Here is a 19,933-nt window from a genome sequence, read left to right as displayed (position 1 = left end):
TTGGTCTTCCTAGTGGTCTCTTTCCTTCCGACTTTCCCACCAAAATCCTACTTGCAGTCATCATCTCTCCCATTCGTGCTACATGAATATCATTAAGAAACCTACCACGTGTTCTTCTGTATTATTGTTTGTCCTAATTAAATAACTAGGATTTGATTCGGCAAATTTAAACCAAATTTGGTATAGTTAAATTTGTGTTGACCCATATCTTCTCCTTGGTGTAATAAAGAGACATAAATTAATTTATTGAAAATCTCTTCATCTAGTCATCTGATACATACGTGCATCTTCTGGAAACAAAGTCAATAATGTGACAACGGTCTGAGATTCGTTCTAAAGGATCCACATACATTTCTGGAAACACCCCTTAAGAACGGCAACATAACTATGCGTGTTGCATTCACAATAGGCTGAAGGGTAAGCCTGAGTGTGATATAGCTCAGGTAGTGTGGCCGGCTTCTCACCGTGGAGGCCCAGAAATAAGCTCCTTAGTCTATGTGGATTTGTGGTGGACGAAGTGACACTGGGGCAGGTTCCTCCCAAAGCACTTGCCTTTTCCCCTGCCAATTACTATTCTACCAACGTCCCATAGTCATCTGCCATCAGGGGCTGGTACACTAGGCACGTTTGAATATATAGGTACTCCCACCTGAAGCCTCCAACCCTTCTCAAAAGACCCTAAATCGAATCTTATATTACCAACGGTAGTTGATGGTCTTGGGCGATCACAGTGGCCATGCAGTCTACGGCATTAACCGTCTTTGCCCGCTCGAACACTGGAATCGTTGGTTCGAATCCCACTTAAGGAATGGATGTCTCTGATTATTCTGTTTGTGTTAGGTAGCGGCCTTGCGACGGGCTGATCCCCCGTCCAAGGAGTCCTACCGACTGTCTTAGATCAAGAACGTGAATCGAAACGAAGTGTTTCATGGATGCCCTATGCATTGTTGCCTAGGAATTTCTAGCCGTTGACCAGTGATGGACGTTTTATCGTCCGGCCTTCCTGGCGGCAAGTCACGGTATTAAGGGAATCCATAAAGGGAGCGTCATGTTCGTCTGCATGCTACGGATTTCGATGGCGTTTAGAATGTGCGATGAATACATTGAAGTAGTTGGGTGGAATCCGTTTTTATAACCCATCCTTTACGTTTAAATCAAATCAAACTTTATCAGGCTTCTCAAAGTCGTAAACGTCTCATCGTACAGGAAACCGATTCGTAATATAAAATGTATATATCCTGAGCTCGCCAAAACTGTAAAAAATGTTTGAGGTGTTCGTAGTTGACTATCAAGTTAAAAGAACTGGCAATAAAGTGTCTGTGGTCTATTTTGGGCTGGGATCCCTTGGTAACGGGTTGGACTTGTCTGCACCGAGATACGGCGCATCTCGGCAGGAGTGGCTAGACAAAAGTTTTCATGAATTTACTCAGCTCGTCAAAGGGAATTCCGATAGTTAAAAAGAGCACCGTACGACTGAATTCTCCAACTTATTTCATACTTAACCAGTCGAACCCAACTTCTTATTGTCCGTCTTCCCTATAATAATTTAGAAACATAGATACAAGTTGGTTAAGTCCTTGACACGCGAGGTCTAAGGCATGAACTGCCTTGCCCGCTCAGACACTGGGATCATGGGTTCGAATTCCACTTGAGGCACGGATGTGTGCGCGCGTTTATTCTGTATTTGTGTTGTCCTGTGTAGGCAGCGGCCGACGAGCTGATCCCCCGTCCAAGGAGTCCTAACGACTGCATAAAAACAAGTAACTACAAAAGCGGCCAAGGCCCAACAAAGCGCCGTAGAGCCCTAGATAGTCCCGAGTAGAAACAATAAAGTTTATTTTTTACGATAGACATTACTCTTAACCGTTTCACTCTGTTACATATGAGTAAAATTAGGATTGATTTCCATCAAACGCGACATTTTCTTTATTTGATGGAATTCAATCCTAAATTTACTTACATATTAACAAAATTTACTTTCCTATTACATAATATATTCAGGAAAGCAAATTTTATGTTGTTGACGTCATATTTATGTAACGTAACTTTCTAATCAAATCAAAATTTAGGTCATGGTTTATAGCACTGGAGCATGCGTAGATGGCAGTACGATCCAATCGTACACTAATAAGAATTTTGTTTGCAATTGTAAATATGTAAGAGGCAAAGTCAGTAAATAGGTCACAAATGGATATAAAATATAAAACATGTGATATTCGAACCAGAAAAAATATTTATTCCTCGACATATCCTCCACTAGCATTGATACACATGCCCCATCGCCTTACCAGTCCGTCAAAACCAGCAGCATACAAGTCTTTTGACTGTTGTATCAGCCAGTTCCGTGCCTCCGTTTCAACTTCTTCGTCAGCGAAACGTTTGCCACCAAGGTGGAAGTGCTTTACGCGACACACCCTTCCCACCGTAAGCAGGAAACACTTTATGAATATCATTTGCATTGAGTACTTTGTCCACAAAAATCACGACAGAACGCTGTTTTTCGGTAGTGTACTCCTACAGCATGGTCGCCATTTTGACTACTGAAACCAGCCTCTGAACAGATATGCATCTGCTACCTAGACTGTCATGAAGTTGTACTGTGCTGCTACCTAGTGATACACATAGAAAACCTATTACGTCCATTACAGCTGTTCTACTTCCATTTGTGACTTATTTACTGACTCTCCCTCGTAATATATATTATTTCCTTCGTCTGTGTGTTTGTTTTATTTATATCTTTTGCTCGTGTTTGCTTCATATTTGGCCTTCAAGCTGTTAAGCAAGCACGTAAATAAGTTAAGAATTGACCTTCCTTTTGGAAAGAACTTACTACTTAGCAGGCCTACAGTTCTTACTTCGTTGTATCGGTAGGACATAACCACAAAGCTTCGCGCCGTGGCCATATTTGTAATTGCTATCTTGTAAGCAACATTTCATGCGGAATTAATAGAAATATTCGTATCTGTCTTCCTGTAACAAGCTCCTCATCTACAAAGCCTCCATCAAACCCATATGGACCTACGGGATCCAATTATGGGGAACAGCTTCTACCTCCAACNAAAGTCCTGCGACTCATAACTGACGCACCATGGTACGTCCCTAATGCAGTACTACGGAAAGATCTCCAAGTCCCATCGATCAAGGAAGAAATTCGCCGCTTCAGCTCCCGGTACAGAGAAGGACTCAGTACCCATCCCAACCGCTTAGCAACGCAACTCATGAAGCCACCTACCTCTCGTAGACTGAAGAAGAATCTGCCCAGTGACCTGCCCTCCAGATTCTCAGATTAAAGTAGCTTGTAGTGTAGTAAATAAGTTAGCTTTAGGAACACTCCCTACAGCCCCAACAGGACTATCCATACTCCACGGAGAGGCACTACTGTGTGTCTCTCCCCATGACATCGTAGATACTTTTCAAACCATTCTGCTAAATGTATCTTTACAGATTGCACAATAAAATATGGGATGTCAAAAAAAAAATCTTCCTGTAGAATTTCATGTTCCCTGATCCAATGATTCATTAGTCACTGTTATGGAACTACAACCTAAATGAGAACTTCGCATGGCCGCCATGCTGCTCTTCTGAGTTCCAGGAGAAGGTCAATCTTTTTCAAGGATGTATTAACATTGGACCCTACAGCTAAAGTCGCTCCCACCTCACAAGTTCGTGCCTTCATGCTATCAATACTTACTTACGAAATTAAAAATACAGGGCTAGTATAATATCGAAAAGCCGATCACATCGGCCGCGCGGTCTATGGCATGAACAGTCTTCTCCCACTCAAACACTGGTATCGTGTGTTCGAATCCCACTTAATGCATGGATGTCTGGGTGCGTTTATTCTGTGTCTGTGTTGTTCTGTGTGTAGGTAGAGGCCTTTCTGTGGGCTGATACCCCTTCCAAGAAGTCCTACCGATTTTGTATTTATTAAGAAACAGAAAAAGCGGCCAAGGCCCAACAAAGGGTTCTAGAGCCATAGTTATATAACATCCAATGGCATACAGTTCGTAGCAAATGTAATTAAAATCGGTTGGCTTGTTCAAATAGGCTAGTTCAAAATAGGCTAATAAAATAGAACAAATCTGCTAGTTATTTCCTTTACTTTTATCAGATTCATCGGTTTCTGAAAGTTTAATTTCGTGAAACAGTGACACAAATAAATCTCATATGAAAAATATTTTTCCATACTATTAGCCCACTGCTTTGGTCTTGTTTACTTAGAATATTTGCTACTAGTTGAAAGTCCAAATTCAGAGTTCATTCTCTATTCATATTTGCATATAAACATCACGAGATATTTTGTAAACAGCTCTGACAATGATCCGTTCTTGCAGGATATACCGTTAACATAAATTCTAATTCTGCAATATTTTAAAACCTAACATATCCATCGATGTTATACGTATATGTTAAACGGATAATATACGTATATGTGATTTTCTTTAATAATCCTTCGTTACATGAATTAATATTGTTCAAAAAGACGGCAAACGGGCGTTTATATTGGATAGAAATTCAACATAGAAGGAACCGACTTCATTTTATGAACTATATATTTATTGGCTTTAAAGGATTCTGACGACGGTGTATGCTGTACAGAACTATAAGGTTTATTTTGGACTTTATCCATCGTCTGGTATATATAGGACTGAGACTAGCTCTTTCTAACGGGCCCAACTGAATAGGTCTATCTTGCCCCATCCACCTGAGGACGGAGACAGATCCAGTCTCCGAAACGTTATGGTTTTTGCCTTATATATACCAGTCGATGGATAGAGTCCAAAATAAACCTTACAGTTCTGTATATATTTATTGTCGGATTTGAAGTCCTCTAAGCGGTGATTATGAAGAAGTAACGCCGTGTAGCCCGGTAAAGTTTCACCGACGAATCGAAATAACGTACTACCTCCATCTTTTTGGGTAAGGTTTGACCCTGAAGATGGAGAGAGTATGTTATTCCGAAATATCGGTTTACTTCTATCGGACTACACGGCGTTACACTCTGCATATTTATTTTTGCTTTAATATCCGTCTGTTTTATGAGTGAAGACTGATGTTACGTGAGAGAGGTACAGATGTACATTTGCTGTTCAAGGAAAGAGAAACCAGGTTATGTTTATGAATTAGAATATTTTCATTCACGACGAAGTCAAGTGACTGGCTTTTGTGTCAATGGCGATGAACCTCAGAATTTGGTTAGTAAACACGTTGTACAATTTTGGGGGAAATTAATTACTGCTAAGAATGCAATATAAATGAATACAAATATTATATTAATCAGATTATTGTACTCATATAAAAACAAACCTTAAAACTTGTTGAGTTGAGAGACGAAGGACGAACCTTCCAGCCTGATGGACGGTCAGTGTGAGTGTGAGGCGGACGTAGCCCCCTACTGCAGCTCAAGCTGATATTTATCTCGTGAGATAACTCAACGTCACTTTCAAACGACCTTTATAACTTTGTTTTTCTATGAGGGGTTTCAGATGCCTAATATTGATTACTGCAGTGTGACTTGGATATAACCGAATAACAAGGACACATGCCTAAAGAAAATGTGTTCATATTTTAGGTAAATCGGTGTTTATACAAATATATTCCAAAAATTATGCCGATTTCAGTGGCCGAGCCATCTAAAGCATGAACTGCCTTCGCTCGCTCGAACGCTGGGATCGTGGGTTCGAATCCCACTCAAGGCACGGATGTCTGCATGCATTTATTCTGTTTATGTTGCTCTGTGTGTAGGTAGTGGCCTTGTGAAGGGCTGATCCCTCGTTCAAGGCGTCCTACCGTCTGTGTATAGGATTAAGAAACTGAAAAAAAGCGGTCGAGGCCCAACTAAGGGCCGTAGAGCCATTACTTACTTACTCATGGAGCTCAGCCCTTATTGAGGAGCCGCCAATTCTGCACCTACTCAAGAATTTCCCAGCATTTTATGGAACCCGAAGGTTCATTACCGTGTTCACAAGAGTCCTCCACTGGTCCCTATCCTGAGCCAGATCAATCCAATCCATCCCATCCTATCTAACAATAATTCCTAAGATTATATTAGTTGGGAAATTGAACAGGTATGGTTTAAAGTTTAGTAAAACTAGTCTCAAATGGTACATATACCGAATTAATTTTATGTTTTTATTTCCGGTTTATTCATGAATGCTGTCAGTAGCTCAGACTATATAGCGTCGAACGACCACATGACAGTGAAGAACAAATCCGAAAACATTTCGAAAGAAGCCATCATACCATCCTGGAATTTGCCTGAGAAAAGCTATGAAAAATCCCAGCCACGTCAGACGGGTTCCTGCCCAAGATTCGAACCCAGTATCTCTCGCATACGGGTCTAGAATGTTACCGCTACGCCATCATACTTAGTCTAATTTCACACTGGAAGCCACTATCACAGTGAACGTTCTTCCAGAAGTTGGTATCTGGGTACCATAGCACACGACATCACATTCAGGAATACCGCAAGCTAATTCAAATCTCACATTTAAAGCCATCTGTTCTGTAAACAGTTTCATATATGACTTCAAACGTCACGTCACCATTTCAGAAGCTAAAGATCAAAACAATACAGTCTGGGTTGCCCCTAAGGGGCATGACCTTTTCAGACAAAGATAGGCTCCTTGCGTTAGTCTGACGAACGAAATTGCCCTACACATTTCCCGGAGCATAAGATTAAAATAGACGACCAGGGTTCGGCTAACAAATACATAAAGTTTCGTTCCGTTATCTATTTTAAACGTCTCTTGTATAATGAGTATAAAATGAGCTCAGAATAAGGATGTAATATCCATCTAGCCGTTCTCACACCTCTTAATGGAAAGAACTCTGAGGTGGATTTTATTTGGCTTTGTTTAGGTCCAAAATAACCCGTAGGCCAATTTTACATTAAGTTTAAACCGAAAACATAACTATTATCCTCAAAAATAAAACTCTGCCCATTTTTAACACTTGATTCGATAGATATGGGTGGTCGTTTCACGCTCCAGCCGCCTTATATTTGGGTGGAAGTTTCAGGTAACCAATGGATAGGAGGATGCAAGAGACATAGCCAACTCTGACATGCGGGGAATCGAATCCCAGTCGTCCAGTTGGCAGAAAAAGTCACTGCTTTGCCAGAGCTATGCTGGCTCAGTAATTCTTTACACATGCAAAAGTAAAGCTATCCCTGTAACAGGCCATGGAGGCCCACAGGGTTGTGAGACGTTGAGGGTCCCACATTATCTAAGACAATCGGCTCACAGATGGCGGTAAGGTTGTCAGCCTTACGTGCCGGCCGCCCTTTAACCCCCCCCCTTCCCACCAAGATTCCTGGTACCCATTTCTGTTAGAGGCAGAGTCGACCCCAGGGACAGAGTGCGGCTGGAAGGAATAGGTCAGTTGAAAAAAGAAAACATCTCATCGGGACTGGAACCCACGGCCTTCTGGCTTGTAGCATAGTGACACATGCATATGTACACTCTGGTATATAAGTAGGTAAAGGACCTCTCATCTTTCACATTTTACAATTTATAGACTTTCTGCGCAACTTTTACTCTCTTAAAAGTTGAAACAATTCTTCGATAAAAGTTAATTTCCTGAAACCGGTTAATTCCTCTTCTGCTTACCTTGACGGATCAAGCTCTCTGGCCTGTTTCCCACCAGAATTAATTTGGGAATATGGACCTTACAGAGTCGGTAGGACTCTTTGGACTGGTGATCAGCTCGTCGCAAGGTCGTTACCTACACATGACAACATAAACACAGAAGAAACGCCCACAAACATCCATTCCTCGAGTGGGATTCAAACCCACGATCCCAGTGATTGAGCACGCGGAGATATATCGTGCCTTATACCGCGCGGCGACTGTGACGGGCACCGGTTAATTTGTAAACACATTTTATATTTATATAGTTCGTGGAAAATTTTACACATAACTTCATTCTTTTTCATTTTTCTTATAATATGAATTTTTAAAAATAAAAATCTATGAGAAATTAATTCGTCAACATTTCATTTAAAACTAGCCAATTCGAAAGCAATGTCCTCTTGTTATAGAGCATTATGAGAACTAATTTTTCCATGAAGGGCTTTTTTAACAGCCTCTTTGCGAGGGACACAATCAAACAGTTCCGACGCTTCACGTTCTAGACGAGCACCTGTTGAATGAGATTATGTGATTCCCAGACGTTTTTAAATATTCATGTGGGGATATAAAATTATGAGTTTTAAAAATCACATACAGAACGTTTATCACTCTCATTTTTAAAGGTTCGTTTAGACAGTTCAACTCAATATGATCCACGCAAGAAAATGCCGTTCAGTAAATTATACGTAGGCTGTAAAAGATAGCAGGTTGGTATACAGTAGTGGCCTTAAGGTTCGGCCACACAGAGCGCTACGCTATGTTCGCTACGTACGCTACGTACGCTGTGTAAACTCTGCGACGCAGCTAATATAGGGAACATAGCATACAGAAGTCTGTGTGGCCAGTCACATTGGCAATAAAGGGATACATTTTTCTGTTCGCATAGCGAACATAGCGTACGTAGCGTACGTAGCGCTCTGTGTAGTCATGGCTCACAGAGAGAGGGCGCGGGTTCAATGCCGTTGGTTTAATTAGTGTGGGTTTGTGTGTAAGTATATTCATTCCTGTGTGACAAACTAAGCCGAAACTAACTTTATAAAGGTTTCCCCGTTATGCTTCATACAGAGTAACACCCCCTTTTAAGAAGCTGATAGTATCTGAGCTAGTCAAGGTGTTGCCCAGATTTTATGGAATCTCAAGGTTTATCAATTTTCTTGCCTTCCTCCTGTATCTCTCTCTTTCTTTCCTTTGGTGTCTTTTTGTTCCAGCATTCTTTTTTTTCCTTATTTTATATGTTTCTAAGTTTTCGTTTTCTTCTTTACTTTTGGTTCATTATTCAACTTTCTTTTCTTTTTATTTTTGCCATCTTTTCTTTCTATGCTCATTTAATCCCGACTGCCTCTGTGGTGTAGTGGTCAGAGTTCCTGGCTACAGATCTAGAGGTCCGGGTTCGATTTCCGGCGCTACCAGATTTTCTGAGAAGTAGTGGGTCTGAAACGGGGTCCATTCAGCCTCGTGAGGTTAACTGAGGAGCTATTTCAAGGAAATAGCGGCTCCGGTCTAGAAAACCGAGATTAACGGCCATGTGAATATTTTTGTAGAAGAAAATATCCTAAATACAAAAAAAAAGGGCCTAGGCAATGCCCATCAGGCCTTCTGTAGCACATTCTTATAAATATCTTATTCTATAATAGTGGTCATCCCGAGATTCTTAATATAGATCTTAACTTAAATCTGAGAGTATACTGTTAATAATCAGCAATGTTGTTTATGAAGTAACAGACGCTTTGCAGAAATCTTTTTTCTTCTAGCCTTAAGAGTCCTACAACTGATTTTGCGTATGGACAAAATGTCCATCATTGTTGACCGCTGGTCCTCGTACAGTTTACAGTTCCAGAAGATATGTTCCTCCGTTTGTAGCCTATCGTTGCCCTGACCACGCGACACCCTCTATCCGCTAAAGTTGGCACTAACTTCGCCGACAAGCGACGGTCGCTCGGTCGGCATAGTTCGCTTGCGGAGTAAAACCACGGAGGTTTTTTTTTGTTCATTTAATCCATTTTCTTCTCACTTTCATCATTCCTACTTCCCTCAATTCTTCATTTCTTATAAAAGAAAACAATTTCACGATATTTCATAATACATAGATAACGTTAGGACAGTTACGGGAGCAGAGAGAGGGAGTGTTTCGTGAAACAAACTGCTCATGGATCACTTGAAGATACTGTCTGAGTGTTTGCCTTGACGGATGGAGGAAAACCACAAAACACCTTCGTCAGGATAGCCAGACTCTGGACCTAGGTTCGAATCGTGGACCTCCCTACTTCGAAAGATGGATATAAATCACTTCTTCTTCATAAGGCTCGACAGCTTCATTTCTTGAAAGCTTTGGCCTGCTCAACAATTTCCTTCCAAACGATTTCTGTCCTGTGTGCGAGTTATCCAGTTATAACTTCCTAAATCCTTTAGATATCCTCTTACGTCATCTTTCCATCTGATATGATGTAAACCACAATATCGCAAAATTTGGTTCCTTCAGTGTCATTAATCTCAAACGGAACACAGTTCTCCACACAGTATATATGTGGTGTTCAGTTATGCCAAGCACGCGATCCGCGTACATCCCTAGTGGCTTAAGAACGTACAGTACAGGGGGCATTATTAATACCAGAGAGCTGTGTCAGTGATAATGGTCGAGGTACGTGAGTAGCGTCACATAACTCGCTCGAGACTTGCAGATCGCGTGGCCTCAATTTCAAGCGTGCTCTACTTTTCTCTGTAAAAATGGCCAACTTCATGAAACTGCACTAGTAACGAACAGAGCACCGAAATATTGTGGTCAGCACTCATTTCGTATTTCCTGATTTTTCAGGCTCTGCAGGCAAATACTAAGACTGACACATCTTCCATAATTCATATAAAACAAACTCCGTGGCCTGTAGTCCGCAAGCGAACTATACCGATCGAGCGACCGTGCTTGTCGGCGAAGTTAGTGTCAACTTTAGAGGATAGAGGGTGTCGCGTGGTCGGCGCAACGAATCCCCACGGACGTTAATTTCACTTTTCTAGACCGGAGCAGCTATTTCCTTGAAATAGCTCCTCAATTATCTTCACGAGGCTGAGTAGACCCCGTTCCAGAACCACTACTTCCCAGAAAATCTCGTCGCGCCGAGAAATCGAACCCGGACCTCTGGATTAGTAGCCAGGAACTCTGACAACTAGACCGCAGATGCGGTCCTTTATAATTCATATTTTTCCTATTATAACCAATTCGGTAATGTATAACTTACAGATTTGACCAAACTAAGGCGTTATATTGGATTCGAGGTTATCATAGCGGTAGCTTTAGAGAGTTTTTATCTTCTGGGATATAACACTAAGTAGTACATCAAAAGTCAACCGATCTTTCGGAGTAACATAGCTTAAGCGATGAGTCGCTGGCCTCTCACTGCGGCGGCTCGGGTTCGATCCCGGGTCTGGTCAAGTGGGATTTGTGGTGGACAAAGTGGCGGCGGGGCAGGTTTTCTCCGAGTACTTCGGTTCCCCTGCCAATCTTCATTCCACCAATTGCTCCACAATCACCCTCACCTATCATCTGAGGCCGGTACAATAAGCCAGAAGTGGCCGCAGTGCAAGGGACTTAGTCCCACCCCACTAGCAATAAAAAAAAATATCGCCTCCATCTTAAGGGTCGAAGAATAAGCTTCTTACTTTGCTTACTCTTAAATCCTTAATATAGAGGTTATATGTTCCTACGAAACGTCGGTTGACTTTCACTGAACTACAAGGCATTACATCCCAGACGACAGAAATCATCAAATTATGAAACGCTCTGAAAAAGGATTGAAGGTGCATGGTGCCNGCTATATTTAATGCTGAAATGACTTAAGCAGTATTCGTTGTTCGTATTTCTGTGCTTACAAGGAGCACTGTGAGAAATTACAAAGATTTTAGTCCGTAAAATTTCTGAATGGAATGAGTTTCACACAGAGGAAAAGCAAGAAGTTGAGGTGACAGTAGTAAAGCATAATTTCGTAATAAGGTAAAGTTGTTCCTGTGCTGAACGAATTAAGCACTACGCCATGAAGACGTTTGGGGAGTGGATGTATAGATTCACATTTTCTTGACCTCGGCATTATTTGGAGGTGACTGGTCAGCTTCACACCCTGGCCGCTTTACCCCCGAGGAAAGAGCCCCCTGGTACCTATTGGATAGGAGGTTTTTTAATTTCGTAATGCATGAACTAATCCTACAAACCCTACATTGTTAACGTCATATTTATGTAACATCCGTAAAAATCTTCTCAAACAATCACTAGTGTCAATTGCTAATTTTTAATCATCTGACACGGCTGATAGCCCGATAAGATTTTAACTTCGGTAGCCGTGAAAGCTTTGGATGTTACAGAATACAAGTCTAGGCTTCTAGACCAATTTGGTCTGTAAAAATACCCGTACTTACTTTTTATCCTTAAAGCAAGAAAAATGGCTAATAACAAGCGTCGGAAGCAGCACAGTTATGTTTCGCCGAAAATGTTTATATCTTGTATACTGAACTTTCTTCGCCTACCAAGTACTGTCAAGATAACGCACGACACACAGCAAGCCGACCTGCGTCACCTGCTAGTCACATGACAACATGGTATCGTCGGTAAACGAGAAGAGTTGAAACACTTGAGCCTCGACATTATGCCATTACGTCACCAAGGTAAGTAACTTTAATGGGGCACGTACGTATTTGCACAGTACCGAGAGCTCTTATGTAAGTTTCGTACGTACGCTGTCCATCCAACGTTCTTATGTACTCGGGCACAATTCACTGATGCCTATGGAGGTGCGGGCGCCACCATACTACTACTACTACTACTACTACTACTACTACTACTACTACTACTACTACTACTACTACTACTACTACTACTACTACTANTAATAATATTTTTCGAAAATATTTAACAGTACTCAGACGTTCAAAAATGTCTCTTGTCTTACAATTTGAATTAATATTAAAAATCGGCCCAATTATATGTGGTTACGGAGGGTGCCAGAAAAATATACCGCGGGCGCCGCGTTGGACAGGGCTGCTGTAGGCCACTTGTAAACCCAGCTTCATTGAACTGCCTGGAATATCTGGGCTTCATTTTCACCATCAACTTAAGACAAAATAAGTTTTAATTCATACATTTCTCTGACAGAATTTTTAGTGATAAAATTAACTCCTTATATATGTAAAAATGCCGGTCACGGTAGCCGAGCGGTCTAAGGCATGTACTGTCTTCGCTCGCTCGGAAACCGGGATCGTGGGTTCGAATCCCATTCGGGGCATTGATGTTTAGTTTGTGTGTGCGCGTTTTTCTGTNCCTGTGTTTGTGTACAGGTAGAGGCCTTGCGACGAGCTGATGACCCGCCCAAGGAGTCCTACCGAATGTGTAAGATCTAGAAGAACCGAAGTGAACGGAGAAGTTCATGGAGGTAGGCCTAGGCCCACTGGGGCTGTAGTGCCAAGGGGGGAAAAATAAAAAAAATAAAATAAATAAAAAATGTAAAAATATGTCTACTCCACTGGGATATCAGTATTTTCTGAATGCTTTGTTAGTTTTCGGAACTCATTAGCATTGGTGTTCATATACTACAGATACAAATCTACTGTTGCAAAGCACAACAAAATCATAAAGTATTTTTCCTCGCACTTCTTCAAATATACAACACAAATTTCTCCATACTACGGGGTTTTGCTCTCTCTCTCTCTTTTTGCTAAAGCGATGAGGTCACATTTCAGCTTCACGCAAGGTACGAATTACAACAGGCCGATAGAAAAGAGGGAAAACAATTCCTCCAGGTGGTACCAAATTTCGTCAAAAATTATTCAGTGACTTCGGAGAAGTACGCAGGTGGAAAAACAGGCCAACGGAAAGTCGCGAACTCGTGGGTTCATTTTATTCCGTTCATAAAAATGAGGAATATAAGTGAAAATATGACCAATTTTCCCATTTTTAATTATTGAAGATACACGAGGACAAGGTGCTGAGAAGAATATTTGCACGGAAAAGAGATTAACTGGTAGGAGGTTGGAGAAAATTACATAATGATGAGCTTCAGAACTTGTACTCTTCGCCAAATCTAATTAGAATGATCAAGTCAAGGAGGATGAGATGGGCAGGGCATGTAGGACAAATGGTGAGGAGTGCATATAGTGCCTCGACGGGAAAATCAGAATGAAAGAGGCCACTAGAAATATCTAAACTCAGGCCGCGCCATAGCCCAAGCGGTTAGTCGCTGGCTTCCCACCGCGGCGACCCAGGTCTGGTCAAGTGGGATTTGTGGTGGACAAAGTCGCCCTGGGGCAGGTTTTCTCTGAGTGCTTGGGTTTCCCCTGCCAATCTTCATTCCACCAATTGCTTCACAATCACCCTCACCTATCATCTGCGGCTGGTACAATAGGCCAGAAGTGGTCGCAGTGCAAGGGACTTAGTCCCACCCCACTAGCAATAAAGAAAAATATCTAAACTCAGTGGAAGAATATAATTTCTTACACAAGTAGGATGGGGTGGTATTCACTGGATTGATCTCGCTCAGGATAGGGACCAGTGTAGGGATCTTGTGAACATGGTAATGAACCTTCGGCTTCCATAAAAGGTTGGGAAGTTCTTGAGTAGTTGAGAGACTGGCGGCTTATCGAGAAGGGCTCAGCTCCGTGGAGTTAGTCAGTTCCCTCTTTAATTTCTCTCGCAATGTTGAGAGAACTGTGTAGCTCACAAAGTTATTCGTTTTGTAATAAATCTACTCTTTATTCTACATCCATTTCCAGCGTAAGTAAAACAAATATTTACTCTGTAAGCAATATACCGACATGAACCGCGAGACAAAAAGCAAAGGTCCTATAACACGCATTTCTGACAGGTACAATTATAAAACCGCATACCGCAATAATAGTCGGGTAATTTCTATAAAAGCGAAACATGCAAATACTTGGAACTTTGTCAGGCCTGTGAACAACAGATGGGGAAACATGAAAACTTTCTAGAAGTTTCGCTGTTGTAGGGGGGCTATTCTTAATATAGCTTCGCATCTACAAGGTTCACGTTAAGATATTTTTACGCATTTTCCTGTAACTTCTCCGTGTATTTATATACAAAATGTATAATTTAGCAAAAAATAATATCTGAACTGTGTATCTTCATCCGAAAGGCTTGGTCGCAGTTTTATTTATTTCTTTACTTATTTGTAGTTCATTTAAAAACGTTTTCAATAACTCAGCATATATATATATATCGATGAATGATTGGACGGTAATCAACTATGATCTTGCAGTGATGCTTCTTGTCTATGATGTTTACAAATAAAAACGGAGGTTTCACCGTCACATAAACAGATGTTTTTATTTATCAGTTCACCATACGTTTCGGCCCAGACAGGCGGTTCTTGAGAAATACATAAAATTTGACGGAATCCATGCGAGTATAAACTACAAAGCTTATATAACATTTCTATTAGTTAAAACTGGGTCGGTTCCGACTTAATACTCCATACGTGTGTATATGATTTAAAGTCGTATTCGACCCAGTTTTAACTAACAAAAATTATATACTATCAATGTAGTCTACACGCATTCTGTCAGCATTTATGCATTCCTCAAGAATCACCTGATGATCGCCTGTCTGAGCCGAAACGTCTTGTGGAGTAATAATAATATTAGGTAAACCCCTTCAGTTTTGTAAGATTTGAGGTTTACACGACGGTGACTATGAAAAAAACAGTCTTCTGGGATTTGGCACCGTGTATATGTGGCGTTAACTGACGTTTCGGAGGAACGTATCGCCTCCATCTTCAGGGTAGAAGGAAAAATATAAAAAATCCGCAGGCGAAGAGACCGTGAGAACCGGTAACTTGTAATTTGTCTTCCAACGTGATGCAAGCCTATTAAGTAGCGAATGGGTGGCGTAGTAGTAACGCTCTGGACTCACAGTCGGTATTGTAACCGTCCCCTTTCCTTCCTTTGTAATTATAAGTACTTATGCTGGCTTCGGTATCTCGCTTAACTCCTCTTAGGTTCGTGTCACGACACTAAGACAACCGGTAGCTGCACTCTAGAAGACAGGCCACCGCTTCAAATCAACAACACAACTTCTACTGTCTATACACTGTTTATTTGTCCGAGAGTGAAACTTCGCGACTTCCTTCGCAAGCAAGTAAAATGGCTCTTTAATATTACCAAATTTTAAAGTTACAAAATGAAGGACTGATGAATTTAGAGAAACATGAGGAGTGCAGCCCAATTACATTTGACTACGATTAATTCCAAAAGCCAAGCCCCCTCCCCCAAGAAATGTATCTTGCGGGAGCATCCCTTCATCCCCAAGAGGATCTGAATTGACAGCCTCTCTCTCAGATAAGAATTCGTCTCCAATTGTCCGATTTTAAGTAACCGAAGTCATCATGCAATCAGCACAAGCCAGTCACATGACTTCTGAGAGTAAAGCAGTTCACAAGATATAGCGGTTACATGTTCCGAAAGCGCTTTATGCCACCTAAGGATGTCAACTAAAACAAAATTGCAATCTTCGGAAAACTACAGACTTGCCTCCCGTGATAATCTTGTCACCTACCTGTCATACAAACTGATTGTAAACAGAAACAAGGCAGAAGAATGCTGTCTTCTGGGATGTGGCGCCGTGTAGATATTCTGTTAACCGACATTCCTCCGAAACGTCGGTTAACACAATATATACACGGCGTCACATTCCAGAAGACGGCATTCTTCATAGTCACCGTCGTGAAAACCTCAAATCTCACATGATAATGCAGTTGTTTTCTGTCCAGGTGCGAAAAACAAGTCATAACTCGCTAATAATCCGGTCTCACCAATAAACCAGTCACCCTTCCGACTAAAGAGGACAATATCGTCCACGGAGAGCTGTCACAGGTTTGGACGTTCACAGTATATTTCATATGAATATTAAACTCTCCAGATTGTTCGGGGGTGTCTACATATAAATATACATTACTTATTTACTTTCTTACGGAGCTGAGCCCTTCTTGAGGAGCCGGCAATTCTGCAGCTACTCGAGTATTTCCCAGCATTTTATGGAACCAGAAGGTTCATTACCGTGTTCACAAGAGCCCTCCATTGGTCCCGATCCCGAGCCAGATAAATCCAATCCATACCATCCCAGCCTATCTCTCGAAGATGTATTTTAATATTGTTCATCCACCTACACTTTGGTCTTCCCAGCGGTCTCTTTCCTTCTGGGTTTCCCACCGACATCCTACATGCGTTTATCCCCCATTCGTGCTACATGCCCTGCCCACCTCATCCTCCTTGACTTGATCATTCTAATTATACTTGGAGAAGAGTACAAGTTATGACGCTCCTCATTTATAAATATGCATTACAAAGCAATACAGTGGAATGGATTCTAGAATAAACTGACTTAAGCGAAGATTTTGCAGCGGAGTTTCCCCTTTCATCTGAATACGCGGGTACAACGTTGGCAAAGCAAGCTGCGCCATATGGAGGGGAAAAGCTTCAAGATAAGAGGGCCCCTGGCAGTCTCACACTCCGCTATGCTGTATCAAAAAACTGTTATTCTCGCTACGTCCTTTCTTCTGTTATGTTCAGAAATATTTTACGTGTTGCTACAAAGAAATTTTGGGAAGGAATGCAGGTATAGTTTCAGGGCGAAAATTCAAATCTAACAGATTCTAAAAGTATACAAGTAATTTCGAAATTTATTATGAATAATACATCACACTAACTCCATGGAGCCAAGTCCTTGAGAAACCAACAATCACTCAGCCACTCAGATATTCACAGCCACGATCGATCTCTATCCTGAGCCAGATGAATCCAGTCCATACGCCTATCCAATTTCTCTAAGATCCACATTAATATTATACTCCCCTCCACGTCCCCGTATTCATAGTGGTCTCTTTCCTTCAGGGTTTCCCTCCAAAACCCTGTATGCATCCAGCTTCTCCCCCATGTGTGCTGCATGCCCTGCTCATCTCACCCTACTTGATACGATAATTCTACTGATATTTGGCGAGTACAAGTTATGAAGCTCATTATACAGTATTCCCCAGCCACCTGTTATTTCATCCCTCTTCAGTCCTAATATTTTCCTCAGTACTCTGTTTTCAGACACCCTCAGTCTACGATCACATTTCATATCCATATAAAACTACAAGGAAAATTATAGTTTTGTATAGTTTAATCTTGACGTTTTTAGTCAGCATTACTAGAACGTATTTTCGAAAGAGGACGTTGCCGTGAGGAATATTAAGCTATTCTAGAAACGTAGAATTGCCGTTACGATACTGTGCAAATCCAATGCAGAATCTTTTTGGGGGGGGGGGATGAAGCCCAAATAGCATCGGATGATTATTTTGAAAACATATTACATAACAAGCCCAAACTGCATCGGGTGATGGACTTTCAAAACATATTAGAGAACAATGTTCTATTTTCTGCGAAAACATTTCAGGAAAACTATGGGTAGGCCCTACTTAAGGGAAACTCTGTCCCTCTTCCCCCCCCCCCTTGACGGGTTGCGTCACGGAGAAATACAGTTACAAATGCCAGGAAGAATTAAAAGGCGCCGATGGTGGCCTGGAGCAATGAACTCCACATTGTGCGCATGCCCACGACGTTACAATCCTTTCGCGCAAAGCTCTCGTCTGTTCACGCACTGAGTTCAAAAACCGGCAAACTGGGCCCAGCCTGAACAAACTTAGACGATGCAAGTTTTCTTTTTTCACTTGGAAATTTTCTGATACAAATGTGGGTCTGCTTCCAAATAAACTTTCACTTGGCCTACATAACTTTGGGACAAGCGTGAACAGGCTACGGAGAAATTTGCACTCAATAATTGCGTGTGGTGATAAGTATTTATAAACGTTGTCCTCCCTATTGGTAACGTCCTTTACATGACCCTAACTACTGGTGACGTTCAGAATGAGTGAAACTTTATGCATTTTGGTATACGGTCAACCTTATCCTTCAAACAATGCATTAAGGTATTTTTTATCGGAAACATGAAAGTGTTTAAATCAGATTTAAGGCAGTGATATAGTATAGAAATATAGGTGTAAAGAAACTAGAAAGAGAATAATGTACTTAAACAGAAAATGATTTTCATCCAATAAACTCTTTAACAGAAATGTTGCCCGATGTCTAAATATTGAAACTAAATGACCTCAACAGTAAACTACCACCCAGAGCTAATTTTAAAATTATGCAAACGACATTCATCCTAGCGCCATGTAAGAGCATTACAAACATAAACGTGAAGGCAAACACGAAATTAAGAGAAACATATCACAACTGTATTTTTGAATATAATAACTGCGCATCTTAAGAAGTTTACGTATTAAAACCAATAAGATAATCATCACTGGCTCATTTCTTCTCCCTCGTAATTATGTACTCTCTTCAAAGACATTATAATCTGTGGTTTACCAAACTTTTTTTTTTTAATACACCAAGTTCTGGCATCGTTACACGAGACCGGTTATTCTGTTTACATTTCTACACTGTCACATTCTTCAACACTGAAAACATGATGGAATGAATAACGCAGAAAAATATATTAACCGAAAAAGAACATTCTGTAATGAGAGTGAATTCTTTTCAGCGACAAAATTCAAAGATTAATTCTTATTTTTATTGTGGCCTAATTAACGTAATAGTCATGTTTTCGAATATTTGCATCATATTGTACTGATGTATCATACATCGTCCATAATCCACTAAGAGTGTTGTGGCTTTTCGCGGCACTTGCTGGTGGCATGTTTCTCAACAACAAACCTAATTACATATACGCTTTCTGATGACATACATGTGTCTTCTGGTGAAATCACTTAACTTTCCCAGTATAATACTAACGGAAAGCTCATTTATTTGTATGTATACTACAACTTATTAATATAATATAATAAATAAGAAGTAAATTATTATTATTATTAACAGTATTGTCGCTGATACTCAAATCCTGGATGCCTACGAAGAAATTAATTTTCCGGGGAATAAAAATTACCATAACAATAAATGGAAAATAGTGACTCAATCAATTAATTACACGTTACGAATTATATATGCACTTCAGAATTACTGTCCAAAATGTACTTCAAAACCTAAGGGGGCGGGTCCACTTGAAAATACTGCTAATTTTTATTTTCATTAATATACGACAGATTTCCAAATCTAAAATCTTAATTTGTAGAGAAATAATTATATTACTATGCAAGTTTCATACAGAATACGAGTATACAAAATTCTTCACTTACCGCAGCAATTCTCCTGATGAGAACACTACAAGCAGCTGATCCTACTGTACGTCAAGGACAAAAAGGACGAACCACAAA

General features: G+C 40.8%; 1 protein-coding gene across 5 annotated transcripts in view; it reads right to left on the bottom strand.

Annotated features, from left to right (window-relative positions):
• LOC111869413 (fructose-bisphosphate aldolase) overlaps positions 1-19,928 on the bottom strand; it is a 72,517-nt gene extending 52,589 nt beyond the window's left edge. For 3 of the 5 annotated variants that reach the window (XM_023860925.2, XM_023860924.2, XM_033753423.1), the window contains exon 1: positions 19,856-19,928. The gene's annotated coding sequence lies outside the window, so the exon portion shown is untranslated. Of the gene's footprint in view, positions 1-5,307; positions 5,406-12,032; positions 12,057-19,855 lie in introns of those variants that run through there. The other 2 variants (XM_023860929.2, XM_023860927.2) reach the window with 2 other exon arrangements.
• Positions 19,929-19,933: the final 5 nt, after the last annotated feature.

This window comes from Cryptotermes secundus, unplaced genomic scaffold (genome assembly GCF_002891405.2).
Source record: "Cryptotermes secundus unplaced genomic scaffold, Csec_1.0 scaffold813, whole genome shotgun sequence".
Lineage (NCBI taxonomy): Eukaryota > Metazoa > Arthropoda > Insecta > Blattodea > Kalotermitidae > Cryptotermes > Cryptotermes secundus.
The sequence above is the reverse complement of the archived record's forward strand: the minus strand, read 5'-3'. Positions and strand labels throughout refer to the sequence as shown.